This window comes from Mustela lutreola, chromosome 1 (genome assembly GCF_030435805.1).
Source record: "Mustela lutreola isolate mMusLut2 chromosome 1, mMusLut2.pri, whole genome shotgun sequence".
NCBI classification, from domain to species: Eukaryota; Metazoa; Chordata; class Mammalia; order Carnivora; family Mustelidae; genus Mustela; species Mustela lutreola.
Window position 1 is genome coordinate 81,941,820 of NC_081290.1, and position 12,354 is coordinate 81,954,173.

The window sequence follows — 12,354 nt, forward strand, 5'->3', positions numbered from 1 at the left end:
TCCTCTTAAAGAATGAATGGGTCAGGGTGCCTAGGTGGCTCAGTGGGTTAAGCCTCTGCTTTTGGCTTGGGTCATGATCTCAGAGTCCTAGGATCAAGCCCCATATTGGGCTCCTCAGCGGGGAGCCTGCTTCCCCTCTCTCTCTGCTTGCCTCTCTGCCTATTTGTGATCTTGATCTCTCTCTCTGCCAAATAAATAAATAAAATTAAATTTAAAAAAAGAATGAATGGGTCAACCAGGAAATTAAAGAAGAATTTTTAAAATTTCTGGAAACAAATGAAAATGAAAACACAACTGTTCAAAATCTTGGGGACATGGCAAAGGCAGTCCTGAGAGGAACGTATATAGCAATACAAGCCTTTCTCAAGAAACAAGAAAGGTCTCAAGTACATAACCTAAACCTACACCTAAAGGAGCTGGAGAAAGAATAGCAAAGAAAGCCTAAACCCAGCAGGAGAAGAGAAATAATAAAAATCACAGCAGAAATCAATGTAATAGAAGCCAAGAGAAGCACAGAACACATCAATGAAACTAGGAGCTGGTTTTTTTTTTTTTTTTTTTTTTTTTTTTTTTTTTTTTTTAAAGATTTTATTTATTTATTTGACAGAGAGAGATCACAAGTAGGCAGAGAGGCAGGCAGAGAGAGAGGAGGAAGCAGGCTCCCTGCTGAGCAGAGAGCCCGATGCGGGACTCGATCCCAGGACCCTGAGATCATGACCCGAGCTGAAGGCAGCGGCCTAACCCACTGAGCCACCCAGGCGCCCTAGGAGCTGGTTTTTAAAGAGAATTAATAAGATTGATAAACCCCTGGCCAGACTTATCCAAAAGAAAAGAGAAAGGATCCATGAATAAAAGAGGAGAGATCACAACCAACACCAAAGAAATAAAAACAATTATAAGAACATAATATGAGCAACTATACACCAGCAAATTTCACAATATGGAAGAAACTGATACATTCCTAGAGATGTAAAAACTATCAAAACTGAACCAGGAAGAAATAGAAAACCTGGAGAGACCCATAACAATTAAGGAGATTTTAGCAGTTATCAAAAATCTCCCAACAAACAAGAGTTCAGGGACAGATGGCTTCCCAGGGGAATTCTACAAACATTTAGAAAAGATTTAATACCTATTCTTCTGAAACTGTTCCAAAAAATAGAAATGGAAGGAAAACTTCCAAACTCATTTTATGAGGCAAGCATTATCTTGATCTCAAAAGCAAACACCCCATCAAAGAGGAGAATTACAGACCAATATCCCTGATGAACATGGATACAAAAATTCTCATCAAAATACTAGCCAATAAGATACAACAGTAGTACATTTAAAGGAATAATCACCATGACCAAGTGGGATTTATTCCTGAGCTGCAAGGTTGGTTCGACATCCATAAATCAATTTGATACAATACATTAATAAAAGAAAGAACAAGAACCATAGGATACTCTCAATAGATGCTGAAAAAGCATTTGACAAAGTGCAACATCCTTTCTTGATTAAAACTCTTCACATTATAGGAATAGAGGCTACATACCTCAATATCATAAAGCCATCTATGAAAAACCAACAGCAAATACCATTCTCTATGGGGAAAAACTGAGAGCTTTTCCCCTAAGGTCAGGGACATTGCAGGGATGTCCACTATTACCATGGCTATTCAACATAGTACTAGAAGTCTTAGCCTCAGCAATCAGACAACAAAAAGAATAAAAGGCATCTGAATCGCCAAAGAATAAGTCAAATTCTCACTCTTTGCAGATGATATGATACTTTATGTGGAAAACCAAAAGACTCCAATCCAAAACTGCTAGAACTCACACAGGAATTCAGTAAAGTCCTGGATATAAAATCAATGCACAGAAATCAGTTCCATTTCTATACACTGACAGAAAACAGAAGACAAAAAGACAGAAGAAAAAGAAATTAAGGAGTCAATCACATTTACAATTGCACCTAAAACCATAAGATACTTAGGAATAAATATAATCAAAGAGGCAAAGAATCTGTACTCAGAAAACTATAGAATATTCATGAAAGAAATTGATAAAGACACAAGGAAATAGAAAACATTCCATGCTCATGGATTGGATTGTGAAAATGTCTATGCTACCTGCAGCAATCTACACATTTAATGCAACCTCCATCAAAATACCATTGATTTTTTTCAAATAAATGAAACAAATAATCCTAAAATTTATATGGAACTTGAAAAGACCCCAAATAGCCAGAGGAATGTTGAAAAAGAAAACCAAAGTTGGCGGCATCAGAATTCCAGATTTCATCCCTGTTACAAAGCTATAATCATCAAGACAGTATGGTACTGGCAAAAACAAACAAACAAACAAACAAACAACAACAACAAAAAGACACACATAGATCAATGGAACAGAATCGAGAGCCCAGAAATGGACCCTCAACTCTATGGTCAACTAATCTTCGGCAAAGCAGGAAAGAATGTTCCATGGAAAAAACACAGTCTCTTCCACAAATGGCATTGGGAAAGTTGGACAGCTGCATGCAGAGGAATGAAACTGGACCATTTCCTCATACCACATACAAAAAGAGACTCAATATGCGGGGTGGATTAAAGCTTCTGCCTTTGGCTCAGGTCATGATCCCAGGGTCCTGGGATTGAGCCCTGTGTCAGGCTCTCTGCTCAGCTGGGAACCTGAGAGGAACTTCCTCCTCTCTCTCTCTCTCTGCCTGCCTCTCTGCCTATTTGTGATCTGTCTGTCAAATAAATAAATAAAATCGTAAAAAAAAAAAAAAGACTCAAAATCGATGAAAGACCTCAATGTGAGACAGGAATCCATCAAAATCCTTGAGGACAACACAGGCAGCAACCTCTTTGACATCAGCTGCAGCAACTTCTTCCTAGAAACATTGCCAAGGGCAAGGGAAGCTATGGCAAAAATGAACTGTTGGACTTCATCAAAATCAAAAGTTTTTGCACAGCAAGGAAAATAGTCAACAAAACCAAAGGACAACAAACAGAATGGGAGAAGATATTTGTAAATGACATATCAGATAAAGGGCTAGTACCCAAAATCTATAAAGAACTTACCAAACTCAACAACCAAAGAACAAATAACCCAGTTAAGAAATGGGGAGAAAACATGAACGACATTTCTGCAAAGAAAACATCCAAATGGCCAACATTTGGCCATTTGGTTGAGTAATGAAACATTTGGTTGAGTAATGAAAAATTACTCAACATCATTTGGCATCAAGGAAATACAAATCAAAACCACAGCAAGATACCACCTTACACAAGTCAGGATGGCTAAAATTAACCAGTCAGGAAATGACAGGTGTTGGCAAGGATGTGAAGAAAGGGGACCCCTCCTACACTGTTGGTGGGAATGCAAGCTGGTGCAGCCACTCTGGAAAACAGTATGGAGATTCCTCAAAAAGTTGAAAATAGAGCCTATGACTCAGGAATCGCTCTACTGGGTATTTACCCTAAAGACACAAATGTAGTAATCTGAAGGGGTACACGCACCCAAGTGTTTATAGCAGCAATGTCCATAATAGCCAAAATATGGAAAAGAGCCTACATGTCCATTAATCAATGAATAGATAAAGAAAATGTAGTGAATATATATACAATGGAAAGCTATGCAGCCATCAAAAAAACTAAAACCTTACCATTTGGAATGATGTGGATGGAACTAGAGGGTATTATTCTAAGCGAAATAAGTCAATCAGAGAAAGTCAATGATTATGATCATATGATTATGATCCCAATGATATGAGTAATTTGAGAAATAAGACAGAGAATCATAGGGAAAGGGAGGGGAAATGAAACAAGATGAAACCAGAGAGGGAGACAAACCATAAGAGACTCTTTATCTCAGAAAACAAATTGAGGGTTGCTGGAGAGGTGTGGAGGGAATGGGATGGTTGGTTGATGGACATGGGGGAGGGTATTGCTATTGTGAGTGCTGTGATTTTGTAAGATTGATGAATCACAGACCTGTACCTCTGAAACAAATGATACATTATATGTTAATTTTAAAAAAAAAAAGACTTCAGAAAACAAAATTCTGAATGAATTCCTCACAACAGACCTATACTCTAGTAAATGTTAAGGGAAGTTCTTTAGGCAGAAGAAAATGATGCCAGATTGAAAAAAAAAAAAAAAACTTGGATTTCAAAGGAATGAAGAGCACCAGAAACAGTAAATATAAGGGCAGACATAGAAAAAAAAGAAAAAAAAACACCTTTCTTTTCTCATATTTAAATTATTATAAAATATAAGTAAGTAATGAAAGCAAAAATAAAAATACTGTATTGTGGATAGAAGAGTAAAAGAATGTGTTCTAGCAGTGAATTATATTGTGAATTCAAAGAACAGACGTTAAAAAACATCTACTCTTTGAGTGATACATTTAAGAAAATTAAAAGACAAGCCCAGCTATAGATAGGGAGAAAATATTTGCAATCTATACATTTGTCTAGGGACTTTTTATCCAGAATATATATGTTTTTAAACATCTCAATTATAAAAAGATAGAAATCAGCAAACTATTTGTACAAACACTTGAGAAAAGAAAATATATGAATGGCTAAGAGGTAGACAGAATTATTGGTCAGTCAAGAAATACAAATTAAAACATTAAGAAAATAGCACACCCACACTTGAAGGTCTAAAAATAGACTAACAATATCAAGGCCAATGGGAATGTAGAACAAGAACCATTATGCATGTTGCTATTATAAAATGGTAAAACCACTTTGCAAATAATTTATCATCCTTTTAGAAGCGAAATATACTGTTACCATATAATCCAGTCCTCTTAGACATTTTCTGAAAAGAAATAAAAACTTATGTTTGCAAAAATACTTGTATACAATGTTGGTAGCACCATTACACAAAATAGACAGAAATTGGAAACAACATGAATGCCCTTAACAGGTGAATCAATAAATAAATTGTAGTATATCCATTTGATGGTATAGTACTGAGCAATAAAAAGGAGAAAACTACTGATACATGCAACAACATAGATAAATATCAAAAAACATCATGCCAGTGACATCCCAGACACAAAAAAACTGGGATCATAGTGTACAATTATAAACATATAAAATTTCTAGGAAAGGAAAAACCATGGGGCCAAAAGAATAGATTAACTGTTCCTTGGGTTTGGGGATGGGAGTAGGGATTGACAATAGATAAGCAAGGGGGTATTTTCCAGTGGTCAAATTGCGCATTTAAATGAGTACACTTCAGAGGCGCCTGGGTGGCTCAGTTCATTAAGCATCTGTCTTCAGCTCAGGTCATGATCCTAGGGCCCTGGGATCCTAGGGCTCCCTACTCAGAGGGGAGCCTGCTTCTCCCTCTTCCCCTGCCCCTCCCCCTGCTTGTGCACCTTCTCTCTCACTCATGCTCTCTTGTTCTCCCTCTTTCTCAAATAAATAAGATCTTTCTAAAAATTAATCTTAAAATAAATAAATAAGTGCATTATATTTTATGTAAATTTCACCCAGATGATATTGCTTTTTAAAAGTGCATTCTGTGGGCGCCTGGGTGGCTCAGTGGGTTAAGCTGCTGCCTTCGGCTCAGGTCATGATCTCAGAGTCCTGAGATCGAGTCCCGCATCGGGCTCTCTGCTCAGCAGGGAGCCTGCTTCCCTCTCTCTCTCTCTCTCTGCCTGCCTCTCTGTCTGCTTGTGATCTCTGTCTGTCAAATCAACAAATAAAATCTTAAAAAAAAAAAAAAGTGCATTCTGGCTTCTGTGTAGAGAATAGACTTGGGTGGTGGCAGGGGAGCAGGGCAAGGGGAGAAGCAGGTAGATGTGTTCAAAGACTACTACAATAATCCAAGGTTACAATAATCTAAGGAAGATAATAGTGATTTGGGCCAGAGTGGTAGTAATGAAGGTGTTAAGAAGTTGTGAGCTTCTAGATATATTTCAAAAATGGAGAACTAGTTAAATGGACTAGATTTGGGTCAAGCAAGAAAGAGTTTTTGTTCTGAACTACAGAAGCCTTGCCGTTTAAAATGAGATAGACTTTAGGAATATCAAGAATAGTGACTGAAAATAGTTCTGTTTGGGGCATGTAAATATAAAATGCTCATCACACAACCTAGTGGCAATAGCAAGAGGTATATATGTCCGGGAACATATTAAAAGGATGAAGATATATGTGGTGGAATCATCAGCACATATATTGCATTTTAAATCACAATATTGACTGAGGTGACCAAGAGAGGGAATAAATAGAAAGAAGAGTTCTAAAGATTGAGTGTTGGCAAATTCCATTTTTAGGTTTTCAAAGAGAAGGAACTAGCCAAGATGAATTAGAAGAAGGTGAACTGAGAAAGTGATATCCCGAAGACAAATGAGGGATATCTAGAAGCAACACTGTCAAATTCTGACATACACACAAATGATATATAACAACCTTATAAGGTTAATGCAAATTATCTAACATACCATTTCTCACCTATCAGGTGAGAAAAATCTTGAAAGTGCAATAACATACTCTGGTGAAGATGCTGTGGGATAAAAGCAACTATCATACTTTAAAATGCAAATTTCCCCATAGAGCATAATTTTGTACTTTTTAGCAAAATTGTATAGGCATTTAACCTTAGGCTCAGAAAACACCTTTCCAAGGAATTTATTTCAAAGATATATTGGCAAAAATACATGTCTTTGCAGAACAGCAATCTATTTCTTCTTTTACATGGAATATCCTAGGTGAAAAGAAGGTGATTAAGGGGCACCTGGGTGGCTCAGTTAGTTAAGCATCTGCCTTAGGCTCAAATCATGATCCTGGGGTCCTGGAATAGAGTCCTGCACTGAGTTCCCTCTTGGATAGGAGTCTGCTTTTTCCTCTCCCTCTGCCCCTCCCACCTGCCCTGCTCCTGCTCTTGCTCTCTTGCTTGCTCTCCTTCTCTCAAATAAATAAATAAAATTGTTAAAATTAAAAAAGGATGATCCAGTCAAATCTCTTTGTAAATCCAATCATGACCAATCTGGCAAAATATGTGCTAGCAAGAGATTCCTTACTTATGGAATGCTTTTAGCAGGATGTATTTAGTTGGCTTAAGATTACTTATGATAAACAAACCAACCAACCAACCTAGACTTGGATTTATGTGGTACAGATCCTTGGGAAATATTATATAAGCAGCATAATAATTCAAATATAAAATGGAGATGGTGGGGCACCTGGGTGGCTCAGTGGGTTAAGCCACTGCCTTCGGCTCAGGTCATGATCTCGCGTCCCGGGATCGAGTCCCGCATCGGGCTCTCTGCTTGGCAGGGATCCTGCTTCCTCCTCTCTCTCTCTCTGCCTGCCTCTCTGCCTACTTGTGATCTCTCTCTGTCAAATAAATAAATAAAATCTTTAAAAAACAAACAAACAAACAAACAAAAATAAATAAAATAAAATGGAGATGGTTATTGGCTAAAATATAGCCTCCTTCAGTGTTAAGTCCTAAAGCTGAAAACATGGGTCATGTTGCCTGTGCCCTTTTTATGGAGAATATTGACCAAGTTCACCCTTCACCTAACTTTAATTGGCCATGCTAAGCACCTCCGGAATTGGCTAAATCCTCCTCAGTAGTAAACATTAATCAATATAAAATTCTAGGACAACAACAATAGATCACGCTTTCAATTAAGGAAATCATTGAGGAAGCAGTTTTGATTCCCATTAACTCCCTTTTTCAGCAGTCCTAGCTACCATATAAAACAGAAAGTTCCAAGGGATGCCTGGTTGGCTAAGTAAGTAGAGCATGTAACTCTTGATCTCACCGTCATGAGTTTAAGCCCCAGGTTGGGCCTAGAGCTTACTTAAACAACAACACACCACAGAAGTTTCCAAAACATTCCTAAAGATAAACAGTAGACTATCAAAGATCAAACAAAGTAGTTCCTTAGATTGCCTCAGTTATATCTAATATGGTGAAGACTGTAGAGGAAGTACAATAAGCCAAGGGGGCCTGGTATACACCTAAAAAACAATGCTTTATTCTCAATCCCAAATTCGGAATCCTGCCAGAGACAGTAAGCCTTTTTGTGTAAATGTGTAATGGAAATCAGTGTAAACTTACTGTACTGCCATAGCAATATATAAATTTCCTGGCATATTACCACAGTTTAGTGAGTCAGTACTTGGACTTACCCATTAAGAGCAAATAAATACACTACACAGATGTCATCATGCTAACTGACTCCTCAAAGGAAAGTCAAGAGGAGTTAAAACCATAGTCACCTTTATGACAATAGAGGATGGCTAATAAATCCAGCTAAAATTCAAGTGCAGCCCATCTGAGAAATTCCTGGAGCAACCAGAGCTATTCCTCAAACTGGGAGAAATAAGTTGTTGTCTCTTAAAAGACCCTTCCAACAAGCAAGGAAGACACCATTGGGAAGGCTATCTGAGTTTTGGCAAAATCACAGTGCTCTTATTAAGAATACTGTTAGTCACTATCTCAAAGTCATTAAAAATAAATCTCTTTTCAAGTGGGGTCCTGAGAAGAAACAATCATTAAAATATTTACAGAGGATGATTGCACAGGGACCCCACTAAGACCTCACAATCCAACAGATTATGTAAGAATATCCATTTCCTAGGATATTTGCAGCTATGCAGCCTTTGGAAGAAATCAAATAGTGCTACTCCACAAAGACCTCTTTGATTTGGATTTGTAACTACTATGGCAGTTGCTCATTAAACTCCATTTGAAAGACATTTGCTAGCTTGTTAGTGGGTATTTGGTCAATATCCCTGGACCACAGAAGGGCATTAGATAATTCTGAGGCTAAATAATAATCATGTCTTGGATGATATCAGTGACGGAAAGTAAATGCTAATATGGTAGAGTGCCCTAAAGTGGGAAGTTCAGGGGGGAATGCACTGAATACATAAGCAAGCTTCTCATCCATCCAATGAGAGAGCCCTCCAGGAATTTCCCTTCCCCACATTACTTTGACAAAGTAGCTGACTGGTTCACTGATAGGATTCCTCGCTTGAAGTCTGTGTTACTGTTTGGAAATTGCCAACTATGTGCCTTACTGATAGGAAAAAAACAAAAACAAAAACAAAAAAACTTGAGGAGAGAAAGAACAGGCAAGTCTGAAGATGTGGCAGAGTTGAGAACTACTAATTTAGCAGTGTGAGAAGAATTAGGCTCCTGATCTTAGAGACCATTTGGATATTTACAGACTTTGGTGTGAACTTGACAGCAACTGGGTCCTAGCTCCTCACTAGACAATAGAGAATGCCCTTATGCGGCACTCAACTAAGTAAATCTCTGTGATAGTTAAGGAGAATTAAAGGGGGTCGTGTGGATGTTCACAAAACATATGATATATATATACTATATATATACATACATATATATGTTTGTGTATATATAGTAATATGATATATATATCAGATATATATATCATATACATACATATATATGTATGTATATGATATATATATATATATATATCATGTTTTATTAGGAGAACATTATTTGTTCTCCTAATCCATGAGCATTGAGTATCTTTTCATTTGTTTGTGGTATCTTCAATTTCTTCCATCAATGTTTTATAATTTACAGAGTACAAGTCTTTCACCTCTTTGGTTAAGTTTATTCCTATTTATTTTATTATTTGTGGTACAATTGTAAATGGCACTGTTTTCTTAATTTCTCTTTGTGCTACTTTATTATTCATTATTAGTGTATAGAAATGCAACAGATGCATGCTATGATTTTGATCTTCTTGAATTTGTTGAAACTTGTTTTGTGGCCTAATATGTGACCTCTCCTGGAGAATGTTCCATGTATACTTGAAAAGAATGTGTATTCTATTGTTTTCAGTAAAATATTCTGACTATTCTGTTAGGTCCTTCTGGTCCAGTGTGTCATTCAAAGGCACTCTTACCTTGTCGATTTTCTGTTTGGATGATCTGGCCATTGAAGTAAACAGGGTGTTAAAGTTCCCTACTATTATTGTATTAGTCTCAATTATCTTCTTTATGGTTATAGCACCTTTATGTATTTGTGTGCTCCCCTACTGGATGAATAAGTATTTACAATTGTTACATCTTCTTGTTGGATTGTCTCCTTTATCATTATACAGTGTTTGTTCCACCTATGATTATATAGTGTCCTTCTTTGTCTCTTGTTATCGTCTTTGTTTTAAAGTCTCTCTATATATTTTTTAATTTTTAATTTTTCTGTATTTCTTTTCAGTGTACCAGAATTCATTGTTTATGCACCACACCCAGTGCTCCATGCAATATATGCCCTCCATAATACCCACCACCAGGCTCACCCACCTTCCCAACCCCTGCCCCTTCAAAACCCTAAAGTCTATATATTTCTTAAAGATTATAAAGTCAAAACCCTAAAGTCTATATATTTATTAAAGATTTTATTTATTTACTTGACAGAGAAACAGTGAGAGAGGGAACACAAGCAGGGAAAGTGAGAGAGGGAGAAGCAGGCTTCCTGCTGAGCATGGAGCCTGATGCAGGGCTCCATCCCAGGACCCTGGGACCATGAGCTAAGCAGAAGGCAGTCAATTAGTGACTGACCCTTCCAAGTGCCCCTTAAAGTCTATTTTACGCAGTATACATATCGCTACCCTGGTTTTCCTTTCACTTCCATTTGCATGATAAATGTTTTTTCATCCCTTTACTTTTATCTGCATGTGTCTTCAGCTTTGAAATAAGTCTCTTGCAGACAGTATATAAATGGGTCTACTTTTTAATCTATTCAGTCAACTTATGTCTTTTATTTTAACCATTTAGTCCATTTACACTCAAAGTAATTATTGATAGGTAAATACTTAATGTCATATTGTTATTTTATGGTTGTTTTTGTAGTTTTGAGCCTCTCTTCTCTTGCTCTCTTCTCTCACAGTTTGCTGGCTTTATTTATTGAATAAATTGCATTCTTTTCTCTTTATTTTTTGCATATTTATTATAGGTTTTTGATTTGTGGTTACCATTATGTTTACATACAGTATCTTATGCATATACCAGTCTGTATTAAATTGAAGGCGGTAAAGTTTGAAACCATGCTAAAAGCACCAAATTCTTATTCCTCTTCTCCCAATGTTTTAGGTATAGGTAGTCATACTTTATGTCCTTTTATTTTGTGAATCCCTTAACTGATTTTTATTGATACACTTAATTTTACTGCTTTTGAGCTTCCTACTTTTCTTACTCTTGCTTATGATTTTTCCTTTCTACTTACAGAGTCCTCTATAACATTTCTTTTAAGGCTGGTTAGTGGTGATAAACTCCTTTAATTTATGTTTGGGAAATTCTTTATCTCCCTTCTCTTCTGAATGATAGCCTTGCTGGATAAAGTATTCTTGGTTCCATGTTCTTTCTTTCAGCACTTCAAATATATCATGCCACTCCTTTCTGGCCTGCTAAGTGTCTGCTGAAAAATCAGGTGACAGTCTTATGGGGTTTCTCTTGTATGTAACTGTCTTTCTCTTGTTCTAAAAATTCTCTTATTTTCATTAATTTAATAATTTATTAATTAAAAATTCTGCAATACATTTTGTGACTTTAATTGCTATGTGTCTTGATTCAGACCTCCTTGGGCTGATTTTGTTGGGGGCTCTTTGTGCCTCCTGAATCTGGATATCTGTTTCCTTCCCTAGATTTGGGAAACTTGCTAATTTTTTTTTCAAATAAATTTTCTCCCGCCTTTTTCTCTGTGCCCTTCTGACATCCCTATAATGCAAATGTTATTATGCTTGATGTATTGCTGAGTTCCCTTAATTTATTTCCACTTTTTACTATTTTTCTCCTCTCTCCTGTTCAGCTTGATTGCCTTCTACCTACTCTGTCCTCCAGGTCACTGAGTTGTTCTTTTGTTTCCTTTAGTTTATTGTTTATTCCCTCCTGTGTATTTTTAATTTCAGATATTGAGTCCTTCTTTTCTGATTGTTATATTTTAATATATATTTTCCATCTCTTTGTTAAGGGTCTCTCTGAGGTCCTCTACTCTTTTCTCAAGTCCAGTGAGTATCTTTATGATGATTAATCACTTTGAATTCTCTATCAGGCATAATGCTTATCTCTGTTTTGCTTAGCTATCTTGCTGTGACTTTGTCCTATTCTTTCATTTGGGACATTCCTTTGTCTCATCATTTTATCTAATTTTGTCTGTTTCTATGTGTTAGGAAAGTCAGCTATGTCTCCTGCTCTTGAAAGGAGTGGCCTTATGAAGAAGAGGTCCTGTAGTGCTCTGCAGGACAGTGACAGGGGACACATCAAAACCATCATCAAAACCTGCCACTTCAGGGATGTGTGTTGCATGCACCTGGCTATTGTGACTAAGCCATGTTTGCCTTCAGTCCTCTTGTCTGCAATGGC